Genomic DNA, 25,697 nt, shown 5'->3' with positions numbered 1-25,697 from the left:
ATGAAGTTACTGGGGAAATCCCCTGGTCACCACACTCCGGCAGGTATATTGAGGGAGAATTCAGCATGTCCAATTCACGTAACAAGCACGTTTTTCGGGATTTGTGGGAGGAAACTGGAGCATCCGGAGGAAACCCACGCAGACACTGGCAGAAGGTGCAGACTCCGCACAGTGACCCAAGCCGGGAACCAACCTGGGTCCTTGGTGCTGTGAAGCAACTGTGCTAACCACTATGCTACCGTGCCATCCGTGTTAATTTGCAAAATCTATTTTAAAGGCTAAAACGTCCAGCGTAATACACTACCATGTTTCCAAAGTGATGGAGGGAAGAGGTCAATTGAGAAGTAGTAATTTGGTGACCATTTGATACATCTCATCCATGCGAGAATGCTGAGATAGGATAGCGTGTGTGCAAATAAGTTGCAAGAGCTCATTGTTTTTAAATAGATGTGATAAGTCCTTGTACGTATTGGCAATTGCCTATTAGATAAATGGTAACTGATGCTTATCATGCAATTGAGGTTGGTGCAGTTAGTATTTTTAGGGTTGCAAATGTTCAGGACACAGAAATTCCAGTTTCCCAAACAAGTGATCATAACCATTTCGTAAAGGGGTTATTTCCCAGATTTAGTTTGTTCTTTGACATAGAGTTTTTGTTTCAGTGCATGGTGCATGTTTGGAGGCACAGTCTTTTGATAAATACTCTCACAATTTAAAGTTACTTAAAAGCAAGATAGGGAAGCAAGTATGACCATGTGTTTATGAGGATATTACCAAGTTTTAAGTTATCAGAATTTTTGTCAGAAAAGAATTAACAAATGTCGGGATTGACCTGTGTTACAGCCTCCCTCGGGATTCAAAGTTTCAAGTTCAAATTTGAACTTTAAGTTCATAGCTGAAAGGGTGACACAAGTTTTCACAGGTTAAGACTTTAACTGTAACAAAATATGTAAAACACTTAAAATTCTCTTTGGAGGCAACTCTTAGTTTAACTCACTAAACAGAAATGGTTTCTTTGAGCACAACCAAAAACATACTTCCCAGACCTACTTTGGAACGTCCTTTAAGTGGATATTGAATTCCCACAGAACCAGTGCAAGGTGATTCTCAGCTACCAAGGGTTTTACTTCTGCTATTTTCCTTTCTCAACAGATGAACTTTTGATCTCTGAATTGTCTTGCATAAGGAACTTTTTTCCTGCCAAAGATTCTTCCTCGAGGGAATGTGAGGCAAATCTGCTAAACATTTTTTAAAATCCTCATGAATTCTGTCTTTTCAATCTAAGTCTAAGTTTGCACTCTCATTCCTGTGTGCTGAACCACAGCATCTTGTTGTTTATAGCTACCCACCCTCTCCCCAATCCTGGCAGGCTGAGAGTTTTCAGGGATATCTTAGATCCTTACCTCCTCAAAGCTTATCTCTATCAAGATGTAAAACACATGGACCTTGTATCAAGGTAGAAAGGCTGATTAGCTGGTCTTGAAACTCTAACCTCTTGCAAGTTGATGGACAGTTTGAAGCATAACTATTTGCAACCTGACATTATCAATACTTCTGGGATTTGGAAGCTCCCAATCTATCCATCCACACAGACTGCTGCCGTTGTCTCCGAGTGTAAATGCCTTGAACCACCTTCCGAGCAAAATCATTTGGGCCCCCTTTAATCTCTGACAATCAACCTATTTAGACTTGCTGTCAGGTTGACGTCAGAACAGGTCACATGACCCCCTTCATTTTACTTTAAATTATAATTACAGCCCCAAAACATAACAGTCTTATAAACCACATAATTGTAACACATCCAAGTAAAAGGACTAACATTGCAAATGGTTCCAGAGTGCTCCTGAATTGTACAAGACATTTCAAAAATGGGCCATCTTTAAAAATGATTGAATTCAAATGTAAGGAGTCGGCTGGATTTGCCATCAGAGATGGGACTTTCAATATTAATTGAACTCCTGTGAGTTTGTTTGTACATAATGTAAAAGCATATGTCTAATATACTCATAGCTGGCAATTTTTGTACTTTTTTTTTAAAAATAATTTTTATTGAAATTTTTCGATACAAACATTTACCCCTATTACATTTTAAATTATAACACCACAAGTCCCCCCTGGAAAAACCTCCCCACGCCCTCCCCCGCGCGCACCCCCCCCACCCCCCCCCCCCCCCCCCCCCCCTCCGCGCTACCAGTCTAGCAACCAAACCGTTTTTCCCTTTCTGCCGATGGCCTCGGGCAGTCCTTGCCCGCGACCCCCCGCTGACGTGCTCCCTTTGTTGCTATCCCCCCCCCCCCTCCCTTCCCCCCCCCCCCCTTTTCTCCCCGGGTTGCTGCTGTTTCGGCCTCCGGTTCCTATCTCTGATCTAGAAAGTCAAGGAAGGGCTGCCACCGCCGGAAGAACCCCTGTACCGACCCTCTCAGGGCGAATTTGATTCTTTCCAATTGGATGAAGCTTGCCATGTCGTTTAACCAGGTGTTAACGCTTGGTGGCCTTGTGTCCCTCCACTGAATCAAGATCCTTCTCCGAGCTACCAAGGACGCAAAGGCCAATATTCCGGCCTCCCTTGCCTCCTGTACTCCTGGCTCCACCCCAACCCCAAAAATCGCTAGCCCCCACCCTGGTTTGACCCTGGTTCCCACCACTCTCGACACCGTCCCCGCCACCCCCTCCCAGAACTCTTCCAGTGCCGGACACGTCCAGAACATATGTACATGGTTCGCAGGGCTTCCCGAACACCTAACACACCTGTCCTCCCCCCCGAAGAACCGACTCATCCTAGTCCCCGTCATATGGGCTCTGTGCAGCACCTTAAATTGGATGAGGCCCAACCTTGCGCACGACGACGACGAATTGACCCTCTCTAGGGCATCCGCCCATGTCCCATCTTCGATCTGCTCTCCCAGCTCCGCTTCCCACTTGTCTTTCAGCTCCTCTATCGGTACCTCCTCCACCTCCTGCATTATTTTGTAGATGTCCGAGACCTTCCCTTCTCCGACCCAGGCCCCTGACAGCACCCTATCACTCGCCCCTCCATCGGGAAGCAAGGGGAATCCTTCCACCTGTCGTCTGGCAAATGCCTTCACCTGCAGGTATCTAAACGTGTTCCCCGGGGGGAGCTCAAATTTCTCCTCCAGCTCTCCCAGGCTCGCAAACCTCCCCTCTATGAACATGTCCCTCAGTTGCCTGATGCCCGCCCTGTGCCAGCTCTGGAATCCCCCGCCAGTGTTCCCCGGGACAAATCTGTGGTTCCCTCTCAGTGGCGCCGCCATCAGACCCCCCACTTCCCCCCTGTGTCGCCTCCACTGCCCCCAGATTTTAAGGGTGGCCGCCACTACCGGACTCGTGGTATACCTTGTGGGGGGGAGCGGCCATGGTGCCGTTACTAGCGCCCCCAGGCTTGTATTGCCGCAGGACGCCCTCTCCATACGTTTCCAAGCTGCCCCCTCCTCCTCCATCACCCACTTGCGCACCATCGATGCGTTCGCCGCCCAGTAGTATCCGGAAAGATTGGGTAGCGCTAATCCTCCCCTGTCCCTACTCCGTTCCAAGAAAATCCTTCTCACTCTAGGGGTGCCATGCGCCCACACATAGCCCATAATGCTGCTAGTTACCTTCTTGAAGAAGGCCCTGGGGAGGAAGATGGGCAAGCACTGGAACAGAAACAAGAACCTCGGGAGGACCGTCATTTTGACTGACTGCACCCTCCCTGCTAGCGACAGCGGTACCATGTCCCACCTCTTGAACTCCTCCTCCATCTGCTCCACCAGCCTTGAAAAGTTCAGCTTGTGGAGGGTCCCCCAGTTCCTTGCCACCTGCACCCCCAAGTACCTGAAGCTCTTTACTGCTCTCCTAAAGGGGAGTCGCCCAATTCCCTCCCCCTGATCTCCCGGGTGTATCACAAAGACCTCACTTTTACCCACATTTAATTTATATCCCGAAAAGTCCCCAAACTCCGCTAGTATTTCCATTACCTCCGGCATTCCCCCTTCCGGATCCGCCACATACAACAACAAATCATCCGCATAGAGTGATACCCGATGCTCCTCCCCTCCCCTTGTCAGTCCTCTCCAACCCCCTGAACCCCTCAGTGCCATCGCCAACGGTTCGATCGCTAATGCAAATAGTAAGGGGGATAGGGGGCATCCCTGCCTGGTACCTCGATGGAGCCCAAAATACTCCGACCTCCTCCCGTTTGTAACCACACTCGCCATCGGGGCCGAATACAGCAGCTTCACCCACTTGATAAATCCCTCCCCAAACCCAAACCGTTCCAGCGTCTCCCACAGGTATTCCCACTCCACCCTATCGAATGCCTTCTCCGCATCCAGTGCTACCACTATCTCAGCCTCCCCCTCCACTGCTGGCATCATAATTACATTCAACAGCCTCCGGACATTTGTATTAAGTTGTCGTCCCTTTACGAAACCCGTCTGGTCCTCATGGATTACCCCTGGCACACAATCCTCTATTCTGGTTGCCAGGACCTTTGCCAACAGTTTGGCATCTACATTCAAGAGGGAGATAGGCCTATAGGACCCGCACTGTACAGGGTCTTTGTCCCGCTTCAGGATCAAGGAGATCAGGGCCTGTGACATTGTCGGGGGCAGAGCCCCCCCCTCTCGCGCCTCATTGAAGGCTCGCACCAGCACTGGACCCACCAAGTCCACATACTTCTTATAAAATTCCACCGGGAACCCATCCGGCCCCGGCGCCTTCCCCGCCTGCATCTGGCCTATCCCTTTAACTAGTTCCTGCAGCTCTATCGGCGCCCCCAGCCCCTCCACCCGTTCCTCCTGGACCTTTGGGAACCTCAATCTATCGAGGAAGTTCTCCATTCCCCCCCTCCTCCTGGGCGGCTCAGACCGGTACAATTCCCTGTAGAAATCCCTGAAGACCCCGTTCACCTCTTGCCCCTTCTGCACTACGTTCCCTCCCTTCTCTCTCACTCCCCCAATCTCTCTGGCTGCATCTCGCTTGCGCAGCTGGTGTGCTAGCATCCTGCTCGCCTTTTCCCCGCACTCATAGACCGCACCCTGTGCCCTTCTCCATTGCGTCTCCGCCTTCCTAGTGGTCAGTAGGTCAAACTGGGCCTGTAAACTGCGCCGCTCCCTCAACAGCCCCTCCTCTGGTGTCTCCGCATATCTCCTGTCCACTTCTATAAGTTCCCCCACCAGTCTCTCCCTCTCCTGCCTCTCCTTCCTTTCTCTGTGTGCCCTTATGGAGATCAGCTCTCCTCTGATCACTGCTTTCAGGGCCTCCCATACTACCCCCACCTTCACCTCGCCCGTGTCGTTCGTGCCCAGATATCTCTCAATGCCCTTCCGGACCCTTCCGCACACCTCATCGTCCGCCAGCAGCCCCACATCCAGGCGCCACAGCGGGCGCTGGTCCTGTGCTTCCCCCAGTTCTACCTCTACCCAGTGTGGTGCATGGTCCGAAATCGCAATGGCCGAGTACTCCGTGTCCTGCACTCTCGAAATCAGCCCCCTGCTCAGTACAAAAAAGTCTATTCTGGAGTACACCCTGTGGACGTGGGAGAAAAAAGAATACTCCCTCGCCCTTGGCCTGCCAAATCTCCAAGGGTCTACCCCCCCCCATCTGCTCCATGAACCCCCTTAGCACCTCCGCCGCTGCCGGCCTCCTATTCGTCCTGGAACTCGATCTGTCCAGCCCAGGGTCGAGCACTGTGTTGAAGTCCCCCCCCATGATCAGGCCTCCTGCCTCCAGACCCGGAATGAGGCCCAACAGGCGCCTCATAAAACCCGCGTCATCCCAATTCGGGGCATATACATTTACCAGCACCACATTCTCTCCCTGCAGCCTACCCTTCACCATCACGTACCTACCCTCCTTATCTGCTACCACCTGCGCCGCCACGAACGACACCCTCTTTCCCACCAAAATCGCCACCCCCCGGTTCTTTGCGTCCAAGCCTGAGTGGAACACCTGTCCCACCCACCCCCTTCTCAGGCGCACCTGGTCTACTACTCTCAAGTGAGTCTCCTGCAACATTGCCACATCCGCCTGCAGTCCCTTTAGGTGTGAAAAAACCCTTGATCTCTTGACCGGTCCGTTCAGCCCCCTCACATTCCAAGTAATCAACCGGGTCGCGGAGCGACCCGTCCCTTTCCCCTGTCTATTAGCCATGTTCTGTCCCCTGTTCGCCCCGGGTCGACCCTCCCCTTCTGACCCGTTCCCCATGGCGATGGCCCCCCCCCCCTCTCTCCTCCCGTTCTTCCCTTCCCGTCCTCAGCCTTTCCAGCAGCAACCCGGTATCCCCCCCTAGCCCCCCTTCCCCCCCCCCCCCCCCCCTGGCTAGGACCCCTCCTAGCCGCAGTGTATCCACCATCGTACTCCCGAGAGTCAGCTGGTTTTCGCTGACCCGGCTGCCCCTGCCACACTCCGACTCCTCCCGATGTGGGGGGGGAGGGGCCTCCCCCCCCCCCCTTGCCATCCCTCTCTGACTCCGCTTCAGCGCGGGAAAAGCCGCCATTGCTGGCCACACCCCACTCTTCTCTCCTCCCCCTTCCTCCGTCCCGCGCGCGGGAAACAGGGGAGAGCCCGCGCTTTCGCCCGGCCACACCCTACCCCGCCATCTTCAATTCCACCCCCGTCCCCATCCACACCGATAACAAAGCCCCCTTAAAACGAGAGGAAGAAAAAAGAGAAAAAGAAAACACGCATAACCCACTTGCTCCCCCCCCGTCCCGCCTCCCCAACTTAACAATATAACAATATAAATAACAAATCGCAAATAAATACATAAATACATAACTATGCCTGCATAACTAAATAACTAAATAACTACCCAATAATAACGTACTTAACCAACAGTAACCATAACCCTTAAAGAACAGATCAAAAAACAGTAAAAAAGCCCCCCCTACAACAACAATAATTAAGGGAAGTTGGCAACGGGAAGAGACACACAAAAAGGAACAAAGAAACCCCCCATAACACAAGTTTCAAAGAAACCAAACGATCCATCAACTTTAACCAAGTTCCGACCTGGCCTAAGAAAGACATGGGCCACTTGATCAGTCAAGGGTACTCGGGCGGCCTCGACCGCCGGCGTTCCCAAGTTCTAGTTCAGGTCCAGCTTTTCCTCCCGAACAAAAGTCCATGCCTCCTCTGGGGTCTCAAAGTAATGGTGCTGGTCCTTGTAGGTGACCCACAAGCGCGCTGGCTGCAGCATTCCAAACTTGATCCTTTTTGCGTGCAGCACCGCCTTCGTTCGGTTAAACCGGGCCCGCCGCTTTGCCACCTCCGCACTCCAGTCCTGATATATCCGCACCGTCGAATTCTCCCATTTGCTGCTTTTCTCCCTCTTGGCCCACCTCAGCACTTTCTCCCGATCGCAGAGACGCTGGAACCGCACCAGCACCGCCCTCGGGGGCTCGCTTGCCCTAGGCCGCCTAGCCATGACCCGATATGCTTCTTCCAGCTCCAGGGGCGATGGACCGGCCCCCTCTCCCATCAGGGAGCTCAACATCTCCGCTACATATTTCGGGAGATCAGGCCCCTCCAGGCCTTCTGCTAGGCCCAGGATCCTCAAGTTCTTCCGCCTCATTCGCGTGTCCAGCTCCTCAAAGCGGCTCTGCCATTTCAGGTGGAGTGCCTCGTGCACCTCCACCTTTCCCACGAGGACCGTGGCTTCCTCCTCCCTCACCGCCATCTCCTGCTGCAGCTCTCTTATCGACGCCTCTTGGGTCGCCTGGGCCCCCATCAGCCTTGTGGTCGTCGCGTTCATGGACTCTAAGAGTTCCACTTTCAGCTCCGTAAAACACCGGAGGAGAGCGGCCTGCTGCTCCTCCGCCCATTTTCTCCAATCTTCTAGTGCACCACCGGCCGCCATTTTGGTCCTCTTCCCCCGCTTTTTTTGGGGAGCTGCTGCCGCTTTTTTTGTCGCCCCTCTCCGAGTACCGACCATAAAGTTGGTCTCACTCTCCTCAGGGAGCCTTCCCCCACCGGGATTCGTCTTTACAGTACTGTCGGGGCCCTCCAATCGGCCCTTAAACACCTTTGTCGCAGGAGCTGCCAAATGTGCGACTTAGCTGGTCATAGCCGCAACCGGAAGTCAATTTTTGTACTTTTAATTGCAAATTTGAATTTTAGAATACTATATAAGGTTTTGTGTGTTTACTTGTATTTGCTTCCACTGAACACCAGTGTCACATCTCACAGATGTGTCCACTCTGTTAATGAAGTAAAGCTTGACCTGAAGTGAAGTTGGGTTGATTACGTGAGCAGATAATTATTTAAATCTCCCTCTTTTGGCTTCCTATTCTATCTGCTCTATTCTATCTTCCCCATCCTCGAACCCAGCTATCCCCATTTCTTTTACCAAGCTTCCAGCTCTTACCTGACCCAAGATGTTGTACCATTCCTTCTATCCTCATCTCACCCACTACCTTCAAAAATCTACCTTCATGGTTGTCAAATTATTTCCCATCCTTCGAACTTGAAGGTTGCATATAGGCTTGATACCTGTGTTCAGGATCTCAACTCATGGATACATGAAGAAACGTTGTGTCAACAAATGTCATGTTTTGTCGGGTAATAAAGTGTGCATTGATTAAAGATAATTGATAAGGGTTCATAAAAGCTGTTTCATATGCTGCATTGATGCCTTGTTACTGGAAAGTAGATTACACAATTTTAAAGGACAGAAAACAGGGATAATGTGTCTGTTAATCAGACTGGAGGATGCTAATCGGTGCTATCCAGTGTGATCATTGTTCTTGATTTCTGTATATTGACCACCCAGACTTGTGCATGGGGAACACCACGCCAATATATGTAGAAAAAAAAGTGCAATGAAACAAAGAACTGTCTTTCATGGTGAAAGATTTTCCTCTTCATTCTCCCTCTAATACAAACTAGGTGGATCTTCCAGGCCAGTTTCAAATCCTTATGAATTTGGTATTTTCAATCTGCGCATGAACTCTGCTCCACGGCAATGACAAACACATGGGCCTTGTATCCAGGTGGAAATGTTGTTGAACTACCCTTGAGACCCCAACTAATCTTGGAAGTAAATGGACAGTATGAGGTATAATAGTTTACATACTAACGTTCTTAGCACCTTTGTGGCACTCGTAGACTAACTGCTATACAACGGGCGCAGTTAACATTGTCTCCTAAGTGTAAACATCTTTCACCTTCTCAGCAAATCAATCGGGGCCTCTCATTAGTCTTGGACAGCTACATCATCCAGGTGGAGGGATTAGTGGCCAGGGAGCATAGAACTAAAGTCACGGGCAGGAGATTAGAGGGGATGTGAGGAAAGGTTTTTCACCCAGAGGGTGGTGGGAGTCTGGAACTCACTACCTGAAAGGGCGGTGAAGACAGAGGCACTGTTAACATTTAAGAAGTCCTTGGATTTGCACTTGCAATCCCAAGGCATACAAGGCTATGGGTCAAGTGCTGAAAAATGGGATTAGAATACTTTGGTGGTTGTCTTTGATCGCTACAGACATGATGGGCTGAAGGGCCATTTCTGAGCTGTTGACCTCTCTGACTCTAGGCCTGCCCTGCAGATTGCAGAATAAGTCATGTGGCCCCCTTCCAAAATTTTATGAACCTCATTTTGTAACAAAGCTAAAACTGTGCCTTCTGTAATGTTGCTTCGGGGTAGCATGTAAATAACCAAGGATCGATCCTTGGGCGACACCAGATGTAAAATGTGGGATCACGAGGAAAAGCTATTGCAAGTGATTCTCTGGCTACTGTTAGATAGGAATAAAACCACATGGGAACCAAGTGGGCAATTGAAGAGGAATTTGAGAACGCTAATGCCTGAAGAGAAAGAAAATTCATAATACTGACTAATATGGGGACCAGAAGAGGAAGCTGGACAAGGTGAGCTCTGAGAGGTCATGAGAGGAGATGGGAGCAAAATTGTAGAAAGATGTGAATTCAGATCTGTGGGTGGTGGTGAGCATTAAAGGAAATATGGCAAGGTGGGCTAGTGGAAGAAACAACTGATTGGATTGTCTCAATCTTGGTGACAAAAGCGGAGACAGATTTTTGATGTTGCGGAATGAAGCCAATAAGGATTATTTAAAACAGTTGGGAAAGTGGAGTTGAAGCACAAGATTAGCAACGATAATTTTGAATGTTGGAGTGTGCTGAGTATTGTCTACTGCTTGTATTTCTTGTATTCTTCTGACATCTGCAGCATCACGCCTGTCTCTTGGACGGTTGGAATCAGTGAACTCTGGTTAGGTGTTTTCTTGGAGACCTGCTTGCTCACAGCCCAGATGAACTTGCCACCTTTTTTTAAAAATGCAATGTGTCCAAGTAATGCAACGTTCTTATAAATTTTAGGTATAAAATACAGTTCTTGAAGATGTGGTTCCCTATAAGTATCCACAAATCAACTATTATTCTGCTGATCAAGACTCTAAGCAAAATCGAAGTGTCATAGCTGCACAATTGAGGAACAAGAAACTTCTCTCCCAAAACCTGCTGACTTGAGTCCCCGTGAAAAAGCAAACTGTGACTAATTGATGACAACTGCCATTGCAGCTTCAACTTCAGTCCTTCATTTCAGAAAAACAACGTTTCAACTTCAAGCTACAGACAAGGAACAAAGAAAAGTACAGCACAGGAACAGGCCCTTCAGCCCTCCAAGCCTGTGCCAACCATGCTGCCTGTCTAAACTAAAGACTTGTACACTTCCAGGGTGCATCTCCCTCTATTCCCATCCTATTCATGTATTTGTCAAGGTGCCCCTTAAACGTCACTATCGTCCCTGATTCCACCCACCTTCGACAGCGAGTTCCAGGCACCCACTATCCTCTGTGTGAAAAACTTCCCTCGTACATCTCCTCTAAACCTTGCCTCTCGCACCTTAAACCTAGTAATTGACCCCTCTACCCTGGGAAAAAGTCTGTGACTATCCATCCTGTCTATGCCCCTCATAATTTTGTAGACCTCTATCAGGTCGCCCCTCAACCTCTGTCGTTCCAGTGAGAACAAACCAAGTTTATTCTACCTCTCCTCATATCAAATACCCTCCATAGCAGGCAACATCCTGGAAATCTCTTCTGCACCCTCTAAAGCCTTCACATCCTTCTGGTAGTGTGGTGACCAGAATTGAACACTATACTCCAATTGTGGCCTAACTAAGGTTTTATACAGCTGCAACATGACTTGCCAATTTTTATACTCAATGCCTCAGTCAGTGAAGGCAAGCATGCCGTATGCCTTCTTGACTACTTTCTCCACCTGTGTTACCCCTTTCAGTGACCTGTATACCTATAGCTCTCTGACTGTCAATACTCTTGAGGGTTCTCCCATGCACTGTATATTCCCTACTTGCATTAGACCTTCCAAACTGCATTACCTCACATTTGTTCGGATAAAACTCCATCTGCCATCTCTCCACCCAAGTCTCCAAACAATCTAAATCCTGCTGTATCCTTTGACAGTCCTTATCGCTCTCCGCAATTCTGCCAACCTTTGTGTCGTCCGCAAACTTAATAATCAAACCAATTTTCCTCCAAATCATTTATATATACTACGAGCAGCAAAGGACCCAGCACTGATCTGTAGAATTATATCTTGAAGGACTGAATTTCATCTGTAAAAGTATCTCTTATCCTTTTTTAAAATAAATTTAGAATGCCCAATTCTTTTTTTCCCAATTAAGGGACAATTATCATGGCCAATCCACCTACCCTGCACATCTTTGGGTTGTGGGGGTGAGGCCCACGCAGACACTGGGAGAATATGCAAAATTCACACGGAGAGTGACCCGGGGCTTGGATCGAACCCGGGTTCTCAGCGCTGTGAGACAGCATTGCTAACCACTGCGCCACCGTGCTGCCCGAAGAATCTTTTATCCTTATCTGCATTTAATCTTTGTATGTGTTCAGTTACTAACTTTATTGCTTAAGTAACTTTGGCAGTAGTTTTGTAATGAATTAACCTTTATCTTGTTTAAGATTAAAGAAGATTTGCTGGTTATTTTCCAACTGAATCACTTCGACATTTAAAAGAGGACTACATACTCACGCATTTTTAGCTCACAGACCACTTTGAAGAAATGCCTTTTACATGCTTGTGCCACAACCTTTACATCTCTTGACATCGCGCTGTTCTTGTTTGATCTCCAATGTCAAATGAGCATTAAGGCAGTTTGGAAGTTGCGGGAAGAGCCCAAAGGAATTCAATATGATGTTTGTCATGATGGCATCAGATCCTTGTGATAGAAATCATGTATTTGTGTGCTGAGCTATGCTCACGTTATTCCAGTTTTTACCCACCCCATTTGAAGCTGAAATTGAAACCTGCACAAAAGGCATCGATGTTTGAATTTCAGAACTTAAAATTTGGATAATATGTGCCATTTCAACGGATAATTTGCGCTGTAGATACCGTTAAGTTGAATTGAAAAAGACTACTGTTAGTGCATGCCTGCACTTGCCCATAGCAGCTGGGGAGAGTGAGGGCCGCCGAGATTTTACATGAATAGACCAATTGAAGGGTTATCAGATGCTAGCTGAGTTGTCTGGGCCTGGTTTGTAGTAGTTGGGGCATATGGTATCAGCATTGCATCAGGCTGTGACCAGCTGCTGGCAGTCAAGCTATGAAAGACCCTGTTGTTAATTTACGGCGCCAGCCAGGGTAAGTCATCAAAAAGGCAGGAAGTCGTGCTTGAACACTGAGTATAGACGTGTGCAGATATCTCAAGTCCATAACTTTTGAAAATTGGGGAGTTGACACAAACTCAGTGCTCCAGCATCAGCTCAGTTGAAAAGGACTGGCATGATTTGTAGCTGAGGCTTCTCCGAAAATAGATTTGACACTTTAAGATTTGCCGGGAATTTTTTAATAGTTCCATCAAGATCGAGGATCTATGTATCGCTTGGTTCTGGAATAATGTACTGGAAGCTGATGTTATATGACCTTACTGGAAGTGGACTCTTTTCTTCTTTTTGCAGAGGAGGTAAAAAAAAAATCCGGAGTTCTTGTAATTGTTTGATATTTTGTGATTTTTATTTGTTGAATACATAAGATTGTACGTTGGAGTGAAAGCAGTGATGCTTCTGCTAAAAGATAAGTAAGCAAATATTCCTCTCATTAATCTTGTTTCATTCAAGATTTTTGTCCTTTTAATTTCACTTTCCTTTTGATTTTTCTCCTCCCTGTTCTGAAGGAGCAGTTCAACATATACTGGAAAGCATTCAATACCTTAAATTACTATTCCTCCTGGTGAATGTTGGCAAGCTATTTAACTGTGAATGCATTACAGCTGGGTCTGATGATGTCTTCGGCTGATATTCAAATATGTTTAATACCAGCATGTGGATCATATCTCATCTCTGTTGGTTGACCTGGGGTGTTGAGACCAATTCGGTCTCATCTGTGCTCTGCTACATTGAGCTCCATACTTGGAACGCTTGCTCTTCATTTTTTGACAGTCGCAGTCTCCCCAATAAATTCTTGTCTTTGCATTTTGCTGGTGTCAACCCATAGTTGCATAGAATTGCATTCGTGCCACGAGCTCTTTAATGCTTTATTCAAGTGACCATTTTGCATGAGGAGCATAAGCTGTGAACGATGGTACCAAGGCTGCAACGGTCTATTGCTCAGTGGAAGGAAACTGGTGTTAGTTTATTCCCCTTCCCGTCCCTTTTTCAATAACCCACAGACAGAGACCAATTATAGCATCTTTATAGCTGCATGGTTGAGTTTAACTAAAATGTATGCGCGAAAACGAAAGACTCTTGGGGCATGTTCAAAATGGGTGTAATTCTTTCTACATATGGTTAGCTATGCTATCCATATTCAATGGGTATCTGCCATTGATCATCCTCAGTTTGAAGCTGATAAGCCAAATCAACAAATCGATCCGTTACCTGTGTTTCTTTTGCTGAGGGGGAAAAGCGTGCTTATAATTCATGTATTTTTTGTACTCTGGTGTTGACAGAACGGTAGTTTGAAGCAAGCCAATCAATTATATTTTGTCATTTCAATATATTGTACAGTGTATGAAATACACTGGTCCATATCAGACGCTATCTCACTGGCTCTGCAATCAACACTTGAACACCTCGGCAACAAGGACACCTATGTAAGATTGCTGTTCATAGACTACAGTTCCGCTTTCAATGCCAATTTCCCAACAAGACTAATAACCAGACTCCGCAATCTTGGACTTGACCCCTCCCTGTGCAGCTGGATCCTTGACTTTCTCACTGCAACAGACCGCAATCTGTCACCATAGGCAACAGCACCCCCTCCACAATAGTCCTCAACACTGCAAGGATGTGTGCTCAATCCTCTACTGTACTCCCTATACACACATGACTGTGTGGCAAGATTTAACTCCAACTCAATCTCTAAGTTTGCGGATGATATGACTGTGGTGGGCCGCATCTCAAACAACGACGAATCAGACGACAGGAGGGAGATGAATCACTTGGTTGCATGGTGCACCGAAAACAACCTCTCTCAATGTTGGAAAGACCAAGGAACTGATCTTAGACTTCAGGAAGTGCAGCACAACACACACTCCCATCTGCATCAATGGCTCCGAAGTGGAGACGGTCGATAGCTTTAAGTTCCTGGGGGTCATCATCACCAACAGTCTGTCCTGGTCCACTCACGTTGATGCAACAGTCAAGAAAGCCCAACAACGTCTCTGCTTCCTACGGAAGCTAAAGAAATTTGGCATGTCTGCGTCGACACTCTCAACTTCTACAGGTGTGCGATAGAGAGCATCACAGCCTGCTATGGCAACTGCTCAGTTCAAGATCGCAAGAAACTGCAGAGTGTGGTGAACTCAGCCCAACGCATCACACAAACTTGCCACTCCCACATTGATTCTGTATACACCTCTCGCTGCCTCAGGAAGGCAGTCAGCATTATCAGAGCCCCTCCCACCCAGGCATTGCCTTCCTCCAGACCCTTCCATCAGGCAGAAGTCTGACGACTCACACATCCAGACATAGGAACAGCTTCTTCCCCATAGCTACAAGACTCCTCAACGACTCCCCCTCGGACTGATCTGTTCCCTGTAAGAGCACTATTCACGACTCCCTATGTTGCTCGTGCTCATGTATTTGCTTTGTTTGGCCCCTTGTTCCACACTGTAACCAATCACTGTTTTGTCGATGTACCATTTGCAATGTTCCCTGTTGATTATTCTTGTGTCTACTATGTACGTACTGTGTACGTTCCTCGGCTGCAGAAAAATACTTTTCACTGTACTTGGATACATGTGACAATAAATCAAATCAAATGGATATAACCTGAAACTCCAGTTACAGTTATTGATTTGATGTTTTTATTCATTTGTGAGATTTGGGCATTGCTGGTAAGTTATCATTCATTGTCCACCTCTGGTTGCCCATGAGAAGGTAAGTGATGGTGAACTGCTGCCATGAACTATAATACTTCATGTGGTGAAAGTACTCCCACAGTACTTTTCCAGGATTTTGACCCAGTGATGAAGAAGGGTCAGCGGTATATTTCCAAGTCAGCATGGTGTAGACTTAGCAGCATTGGTGTTCCCGTGCACCTGCTACATTTGTTGCCCTGGGTGGTCGAGGCAGTGGGTTTGTCAAAGAACCAAGGCGCGTTCTTGCAGTACACCTTGTTGGTGATGCATGCTGCAGCCACGTTGCACCTGTATACAGTGTTCATGTTTACGGTCATATCGGAGGGAGGTGGGTAGCTTCCTGCTTGTTAGAGCTGATCATTGATCCATCTTTCTCTTTGATGTAAACATACCAATCGCATGGTAACAGTTGGTGAAACAAAATTGTGGGTTTCTTATTTCAAGAGTTTTGCCGTTTAAGATGACATAGAAGTAACGCTTTTAAAAAAAATATTTTTTAGGGTATTTGCAATTTTTATAATAATACCAATAACAGCGACAAAAGCATGGCACAATAAACATTTCGACCCCCATCACAATCTTCACACCACCCAACAATAAAACAACAGTCTGCCCCCCACCCCTCTTCTTCCCCCCCCCCTTTGGAATTCTGCTTCTGCTGACATTTTAGTTTACCCCGAGAAAGTCGACGAATGGCTGCCACCTTCGGGTGAACCCAAACATTGACCCTCTTAAGGCAAACTTTATTTTATCGAGACTAAGAAACCCAGCCATGTCACTAACCCAGGTCTCTACACTAGGGGGCTTCGAGTCCGTCCACATTAATTTTTTTAAAAAAATAATTTTTATTGAAAGAATTTTTTACATGAAGATATTTACCCCAACTAACTATAAAATATTACAAAATATTCCCTCTTAACAAATATCCACCCCCCCGCCCGAACTCGCGCGCGCGTTGTCCCTCCCCCCCCCCCCCCAAAAACAAACAAAGCAAAAATCAACATCAAACATGAACTGCGAGCAAATTTGCCCGCATTTCAACCGTAAATAACCCACCACAACCGTTGTTGCCACCCCCTCCCCCCCCCCTCCCCTCCCCCCGGGTTGCTGCTGCTGCGACCTCTGTCCCTGGCCTTTTCAGCAGCAACCCGGTAGCCCCCCCCCCCCCTCCCCCTCCCCCCCCCCCCCCCCCCCCCCCACCCCCCACCCCCCTCCCCCCCCAGGCTAGGACCCTTCCTAGCCGCGATGCACCCTCCATAGTACTTCCGTAAGTCAGCTGGTTTACGCTGACCCGGCTGCCCCTGCCACAATCCGACTCCTCCCGGCATGGGGGACATCCCCCCCCTTACCACCCCTCCTTGACCCCGCTCCAGCGCGGGAAAGGGAGCCATTGCTGACCACGCCCCTTCCTCCCACCCTCCTCCCTCCTCTGCCCCGCGCGCGGGAAACCAGAGGAAAGCCCGCGCTTTCGCCCTGCCACTCCCCACCCCTCCATCTTAAGTTCCACCCCCGTCCCCGATCCCACACCGATTTTAAAAAAAACCCCCCACAAGAAACACATACCCCCGGCACTCCCCCCCCCACCCCGCCCCCCCAACATAACATTATAAATAACAGAAAAAAGAAAAAAACTGGTAGAGAGAAAAAAAGGGTCCAAAAATACAGCCAAGTGAAAATCCAACCAAAAGAAAGCCACGTGTCCAGCTTAAAGTACCAGAGCGGCAACGACCGCCAAGTATCCCCTGGTTCTAGTTCGAGTCCAGCTTTTCTTCCTGGACAAAGGCCCACGCCTCCTCCGGGGACTCGAAATAGTGGTGCTGGTCCTTATAGGTCACCCACAAGCGCGCTGGCTGCAGCATCCCGAATCTGATTCTCTTGGCATGCAGCACCGCCTTCGTCCGGTTGAACCGGGCCCGCCGCTTTGCCACCTCCGCACTCCAGTCCTGGTAGATCCTCACCGTCGAGTTCTCCCATTTGCTGCTCCTCTCTCTCTTGGCCCACCTCAGCACCCTCTCCCGGTCACTGAGTCGCTGGAACCGAACCAGCACCGCCCTCGGGGGTTCGTTTGCTCTTGGCTTCCTGGCCATTACTCTGTAGGCCTCCTCCAGTTCCAGGGGCGAAGGGACGGCCCCTGCCCCCATCAGTGAGCCCAGCATTTCTGCCACATACCTCGGGAGGTCCGACCCCTCCAGCCCTTCTGCCAGGCCCAGGATCCTCAGGTTTTTCCGCCTCATGCGGGTATCCATCTCCTCCAGTTGGTTTTGCCATTTCAGGTGGAGTGCCTCGTGCACCTCCACCTTTCCCACGAGGACCGTGGCCTCCTCCTCCCTCACAGCCATCTCCTGCTGCAGCTCCCGAATTGACGCCTCTTGGGTCGCCTGGGCTCCCATCAGCCTGGTGGTCGTCGCGTTCATCGACTCCAGCAGCTCCACTTTCAGCTCCGTGAAGAAGCGCAGGAGAACGGCCTGCTGTTCCTCCGCCCATTTCCTCCAGTCCTCGGGTGCGCCGCCGGCCGCCATTTTGGGTTTCTTCCCCCGCTTTTTTCGGGGAGCTGCTGCCGCTTTTTTTTCTGCCCCACTTCGGGTGACGACCATAAGTTTTGCAGGGTTCTCCTCTGGGAACCTTCCCCCACCGGGAATCGTCGTTCCAGCGCCGTTAGGGGCCCTCCAATCGGCCCGAAAACACCTTCCTCGCAGGAGCAGCCAAACGTGCGACTTAGCTGGTCATAGCCGCAACCGGAAGCCGTCCGTCCACATTAATAAGATTAGTCTCTGGGCTACCAGGGAGGCAAAAGCCAAAACGTCAGCCTCTTCCACCCCCCCACAACCTCCCGGCTCTTCCGACACTCCAAAGATCACCACCCGTGTTTTGAGTACCGTGTACATCGCATTAGCGAAATCCTGCCAAAACCCTCAAAGCTCCGGGCATGCCCAAAACATGTGGACATGATTTGCTGGACTTCCCGTGAACCTCGCACACCTGTCCTCTACTCTGAAAAACTTGCTCGTCCGGGCCACCGTCATGTGTGCCTGGTGGACTGCCTTCAATTGTATCAGGCTAAGTCTGGCACATGATGAGGATGTGTTAATCCTGCTGAGGGCATCCGCCTCTATCTCTCCCCCCCCCTCCCCCAGCTTGTCTTCCCACTTGCCCTTTCCCTCCTCCACCAGTTTCCTCCGATTCCATAAGTTCTTGGAAGATGTCTGATACCTTCTGCTCTCCCACCCATGTACTGGAAACCACTCTGTCCTGTATCCCCCCGTAGCAGCAGCAGCAAGAAGGCCAGAATCTGCCTTCTCAAAAAGTCTCGTACCTGCAGATACCTAAACCCATTCCATGCTGGGGAGGCACTGAAAGACGATCAGAAATCTGGGGAGGACCGTCATTTTCACAGTCTGTACCCTCCCCGCCAGTGATAGCGGGAACATGTCCCATCTCTTAAAGACCTCTTTCATTTGTTCTACAAGCCGTGATAGGTTTAACTTATGCAGTGCCTCCCATTCCCGAGCCACCTGGATTCCCAAATATCAAAAGCTCCTTCCTACCATTTTAAATGGCAGCTCTCCCAGTCTCTTCTGCCCTCTCGCCTGGATCACGAACATCTTGGTTTTCCCCATGTTCGATTTATACCCCGTAAAATTACCAAATTCCCCTAAGATCCGCATAACTTCCCCCAACCCCTCCAACAGGTCTGAGATATACAAGAGCAGGTCCTCTGCATAAAGCGAAACCCGGTGCTTCCCCCCTCCTCCCACCCCCGAACCAACCCTTTCCAGGACCGAGAGGCTCTTAACGCCATGGCCAGTGACACCCTTGCCTTGTCCCTCAGTGTAGTTTACAATACCCCAACCTCAGCCGGATCATATGCACACTAGCCACTGGTGCCTGATCGAGCAACTTCACCCAGTCAATAAAGCCCTCACCAAAACCTAACCTTTCCAGCACCTCCCACAGATAATTCCACTCCACCCAATCAAAAGCCTTTTCCGCATCCATCGCAACCTCCACCTCCTCCCCTTCTGAAGGCATCATAATAACATTTAACAGCCTTCGAACATTGGCCGTGAGTTGCCTGCCCTTTACAAACCTCGTCTGGTCTTCTCCTATCACTCCCGGGACACAATCCTCTATCCTTGTGGCCAATATCTTAGCCAGCAGTTTGGTGTCCACGTTCAGTAGAGAAATTGGCCTGTATGATCGCATTGCTCCAGATCCTTCTCCTGTTTCAGGATCAATGAAGTCGAGGCCTGCACCATTGTTTGGGGGGGGGGGGGGGGGGAAATGAGGGGGGAGGAGGAGGAGGACTCTCTTCTCTCTTGCTTCGTTAAATGCCCTTACCAGCAGTGGGCTCAATATCTCCGAAAACTTCTTATAAAATTCCACCAGGTAGCCATCCGGCCCCGGGCCTTGACAGATTGCATGCCCTCCAACCCCTCCATTATTTCTTAAATCTCAATTGGGGCTCCCAGCCCTTCCACCAAATCCTCGTCCACCTTCAGGAACCTCAACTGACCCAAGAACTGCCTCATCCCCTCCACCCCAGTCGAGGGTTCCGACAGGGGGTGGTTTAGCACAGGGCTAAATCGCTGGCTTCGAAAGCAGACCAAGGCAGGCTAGCAGCACAGTTCAATTCCTGTACCAGCCTCCCCAAGCAGGTGCCGGAATGTGGCGACTAGGGGCTTTTCACAGTAACTTCATTTGAATCCTACTTGTGACAAGCAATTTTCTTTTTTTTTTCGTTTATAATTTACTGTAAAAGTCCTTAAACATCTCATTCACCCCCGCTGGGTCCAGGACTGTGATCGCACCTCTACGCTTTACTCTCCCTATCTCCCTGGCCGCCTCCCTTTTCCTGAGCTGGTGCACCAACATTCTGCTTGCCTTTTTCCCGTACTCATAAATTGCCCCCCATCCCTTCCTCAGCTGTTCCACCGCTTTCCCTGTAGTCAACAGCCCAAATTCCACCTGGAACCTCTGCCACTCCTTCAGTAACCCCGCATCCGGCACCTCCGAGTATCTCCTGTCCACCTGGAGTATCTCCCCAACTAGCCTACCGTCTCAGCTCATTCCACATTTTCTCTGTGGGCCCGTATCGAGATTAATTCCCCTCTGACCACTGCCTTCAAAGCTTCCCAGACCGTTGCTGCAGCGACCTCCCCTGTATCATTTGTTTCAAGGTAGTTCTGGATGGACTTGTTCACCCGCCCACAGACCACTTCATCTGCATACAATCCCACATCCAGCCTCCATAGCGGGCGTTGTCCTCTCCCCAAACTAACCCATCGATCCATCCATCCAATGTGGGGCATGATCCCATACTGCGATTGCCGAGTACTCAGTATCGACCACCCCCGGTAGTAGTGCCCTGCTCAGAACAAAAAAGTTGATGTGAGAGTATACCTTGTGGGCATGGGGGGGAAAAAAAAGAAAAATCCCTTGCCCTTGGCCGTCCAAACCTCCATGGGTCTACTCCACCCATCTGTTCCATAAACCTCTTCAATTTCTTTGCTGCGACTGGCACCTTCCCTGTCCTGGATTTTGACCGGTCCATGACCGTACGATACGATCAATGACCATATTGAAAACCCCTCCCATGATCAGGTTATGTGACTCGTCTGGGATCTTCCCTAACACCCGCCTCATAAATTCCACATCGTCTCAGTTCGGAGCATATACGTTCACGATTCCCACCCGCACCCCCTCCAGCTTCCCACTCACCATTATGTACCCCCCCCCCCCCCCCCCCAAACCGTGTCTGACACAATTCTCCCTGCCTCAAATGCCATCTGTTCATTAATCACAATCGCTAGCCCCCTGGTCTTTGAGTCCAGCCCTGAGTGGAATACTTGGCCAACCTACCCCTTCCGACATAGAAATAACGTTAAACAGAACGTTAAGTATACTCTGACTATCTGCTGCTGTAGACTAACTGACTCATGCAATTGGCAATTTAAGATACGTCACTTAAAGATGCACATGTCATAGTACAACATCCCCCTTTTTTCTCTGAACCAAGGTTCAAATAACCTTAAAAAGATTCTTTTCAAGAATCAAACTATTAAATAACTATGAATAAATGATTATACAAAGCAATACATTTACAAGTCTCTGAAATATATCAGCGTTTTTATTTTATCTGTCCAGACTTGATTACAGTGATCTTTGGAACTGCCATACATTTTCAGGACGCTGGCTAGGGGTGGTTTGTTTGTTTGTGCTGAATCTTGCATCGTGTTTTAGTCGCAATAGGATTACTTGGTGCTAGGGAAGCATGGTCGTGCAGTGGTTAACACTGCTGACTCATGTCGCCGAGGTCCCAGGTTCGATCTGCCCTGGGTCATTGTCCTTGTGGAATTTGCACATTCTCCCCATATTTGTGTGGGATTTGCCCCCATAACCCAAAGATGTGAAGGGTAGGTGGATTGGCTACACTAAATTGCCCCTTAATTGGAAAAGATGAATTGGGTACTCTAATTTTAACAAAAAAGGATTACTCGGTGCTTCAGTTGTGGCATTATGATTTGGCATCTGTTTCTTCGTGCTATCATATGAGTTGTTCCTACTTGATACGATCTTGGTTCTGGGCATATCCGGACGATTTTTTCTGGATTCCATATGATGTCATTTGGGTCTTGTACTCGCACTCTGTCTGATGTTCATATTGAGTAGTTTGTAATTCGTATGCTGCTCATGGGAATCTTTCACCTTGCTCTGTTTTTCAATCAATGTATTGTCATGTGAGAGTACCTTTAAGAAATGGGTGCTTAAGAAATGTACCTTTAAGAAATTAGTGTTTATCAGTGATGTCAGAGTGTGGATTGGAGCTGGGCAGTCTGTCAGCTTTTTACTTTTGTTTAAGGCTGTTTGCTGCAGGATGTGTTTTAGTTTCGTTTTCAGTGTTGGAGCTGAAGCCAGACCAAGCAGGTGTACTGCTGTTCTCTCTGCCATCAAAAGACTATCTCTTGATCATTTGGTGAATTCAGAATTATAAGTGTTCTCAGTAGTGAATGTAAACCTAATGTGCTTCTGTTAAAACATGTTTCTTTTGTGTTCTGGATGTTGTTTGGGAAGTTATTAAGCAGTACTTAGTGTTGTATTCTTCGGGGTTGGATTTGAATTAATGGTTGCGAAGATGTTCATGTTTTAAAAAGGTTAACTTGAGTTCGTAGAATAAACATTGTTTTGCTTTAAAAAATACTTTTCCATTTCTGCTGGACCACACCTGTAGAGTGGGCCGTGTGCTCCCCATCCCACAATCTATTAAAAGTTGTGAGTCAGGTGAACTCCATGATACATTTTGGGATTCTCTAAACCCAGGTCCATAACAGTATTATGTACTCGTGGGAGTATCAGTGAGTGATAACTGGGACGGATAGCTGCGCTTGTCTGCTGAATAGCAATTCAATGTTTGGTTCCGCAGTGCGATGAATTGTACATGTTCAGAAAATATATTTAGAGGGCAGCACGGTTGCACAGTGGTTAGCCCTGCTGCTTCACGGCGCCGAGTTCCCAGGTTCGATCCCGACTCTGGGTCACTGTCTGTGGGGAGCTTGCACATTCTCCCCGTGTTTGCATGGGTTTGACCCCCACAACCCAAAGATGTGCAGGCTAGGTAGTTTGGCCATGCCAAGTTGCTCCTTAATTGGAAAAAAATAATTGGGTTCTAAAGGTATTTGTATTCGGTTCAAATTGTGCCACGTAGCCTGTTAACTGATGATGTGCATTGCAGAGTTAGATGATCTTGTTCCATTGTTAGCACAGGGTTTCCAGTGATGCTCTTTGTGGTCTGTGATCTTTGCCAGTTTCCTGATGCTGCGGTGACCAAGGACAAGTCACTGCACGCCAGTAGACCTGCAATCATTCGGCCCATGCTTTTCACAACATAAAACATCTGGGGTAAAACCAGTGTGAGTTTTTGTAATGGATCCCAGGGATGGAATCTGAGTCATTCTACACAATAGGTTTGGTGTACATACATTGTGTTTAGGTGGTTAGACCTGTACCTGTATCCATTTTTGCACATAAACTATTTTGACCCTGCACCTGTGCGCATACAATCTCGACAGTGGCAAAGGCTTCTGTTGACACCACTATGCCAATACATGCTTTTATGTTCACCATGCTGAATATCTGCTCACTTTGCTGTCAGTGGTCTGGCCATCCCTCTCATCTAACCGTGGACATTTCAGTGATCTTGTCTTGACGATGCCTCATCTGCAGTGTTTTAACTTTGCTTTGCCACCTGTAGAGACGGTTAGCAAAAGTAATGGAGTCTCTCCTGTCTGCGAGTTCTGCTTCAGGTTAGACTTTGCAGCACAGCTATTTAATTTATTTTCTTGATTAAAGTGCATAGCAGGTAGCCTCATAGCAATTTCAACAATCTTGGTGGGACCGTTGCCTTCTGGTTTGAGTGAGGTACAATCCGAACTAAGGTATGATGTGCAGAATTTGTACAATGCTGCAGAATCACTTACACAGGATGAGGCTTGATTGTTGTTTCACTTGCACACATGTATGCCCTTGTTCAAAAAAGTTGTAAGGGGAGAGCCAGCATTTACAGACAAGTCAGTTTAATATCCGTGATGAACAAGCTTCTGGAAACAATTATTCGGAGTGGAATTAGTCGTCACGTGGAAAAATGTGGATTGATTAGAGAGAGTCAGCATAGGGCGGCATGGTGGTGCAGTGGTTAGCACTGCTGCCTTATGGTGCCGAGGACCCAGGTTCGATCCCAGCCCCTGTCACTGTCCGTGTGGAGTTTGCGCATTCTCCCGTGTCTGTGTGGGTTTCACACGCGCAGCCCAAAGATGTGCAGGGTAGGTGGATTGGCCACACTAATTTGCCCCTTAATTGGAATAAAAAAGATTTGGGTCTTTTAAATTCTTAGAAAAAGGAAGAACCAGCTAGCATGGATTTCTAAAGGAGTAATCATGTTTTACTAATTTGCTGGAGTTTTGTTTTGAAGAGTTAACAGAAAAGGTCGATGAGGGCAATGTTGTTGATGTGGAGTACATTGACTTGCAGAAGGCATTCGATGCAGTGCCACGCTACCGACATGAGAAAAATTATAGCTTCTGGAATAAAAGGGGAAGCAGTGTGGATACAAATTGGTTGTATAATAGGAAGCAAAGTGTAATGGTTAATGGATATTTTTCAGGCTGCTGGAAGATGTATAGTGGTGTTCTCCCAGGGGTCGGTTTGCAACCCTGGCTTTTCTTGGTATATATTAATGATCTCGGTCTTGGTGTGCAATTTTCAAGTTTGCTCATGATACAAAACCTGGAAGTATTGTGAACTGTTAAGAAGAGTGCAGAACTTCAAAAGGACATGGATATGTTGGTGGGGTGGGTAGATCGGTGGCATATGAAGTTCAATGCGGAGAAGAGTTCAGTGACGCATTTTGTTCGGAAGAACATGGATAGACAAGAGAAACTAAGGGGGAGAGGGAACAAGGTCAACTAATAGAGGATGGGAGAAACAAATATCAGGGGTACAATACCTTTTGCAACACATTTCGCACAGCACTTTTGTAACAAGTCTCCTGTTTGTTCATTGAGTGCCTGTTGCAAAGCAATAGACACTACACATGCTGCATTTCCTTCACCTATTCACAGTGTTCTTCAAAAGACATGATATTTGATTGGGGGGAGATGACCTCCAATTTGGCACATAAATAGGAGAATGAAAGAGTGGAGAGGCAGAGGTTGGTGGATTCCATCCTTGAGGTGGACTGGCAGTATCCACATTCCCCGACACCGGAGTTGTTGGCGAGCAGTACAAAATAACAGATGGAGTTGGGCTGCAAGGTGGTGCACCAGCTGCGACGCTCGAGGGGGCATTTTCTGAATATGGGGAGAAGACCAGTCGCATGTTGGTGCACCAGCTGAGGTGGCAGACTGCCTCCCGGGAGTTAATGCAGATGAAGAACTCCTAGAGCTGGTTGGTCTCTGTCCCTGAAATGGTCAGTGTTGCGGAACACACCGGCGCAGGCATCAACAACCTCGATTATGAAGAAGGAAAAGGATTTGTCAGAATTTGGGCTGCATCACCTTATTTCAGTATTGAACGCAGTCGCTAAGCTGTTGGCAAAGGTAGCAATACGCTTGGTGTCTTGCCTTCCAGGGGTGATATGAGAAGAGCAGACTGGGTTTATTACGGGCAGGCAGCTTTCGGCCAACATACGACGACTATTAAAATTATTTTGACCCCCTCTCAAGTCCTTGAGCCAGAGGTGGTTATTTCAATGGACGCTGAAAAGGCATTTGATAGGTTGGAAGGGGGGGTACCTGTTTATGATCCTTGGGAAGTTAGGGTTTGGGCCTAGAGTTATTTCTTGGATCCA

This window comes from Scyliorhinus canicula, chromosome 4 (assembly GCF_902713615.1).
Source record: "Scyliorhinus canicula chromosome 4, sScyCan1.1, whole genome shotgun sequence".
In the NCBI taxonomy this organism is placed as follows: Eukaryota; Metazoa; Chordata; class Chondrichthyes; order Carcharhiniformes; family Scyliorhinidae; genus Scyliorhinus; species Scyliorhinus canicula.
Note: the sequence above shows the minus strand (reverse complement) of the source record.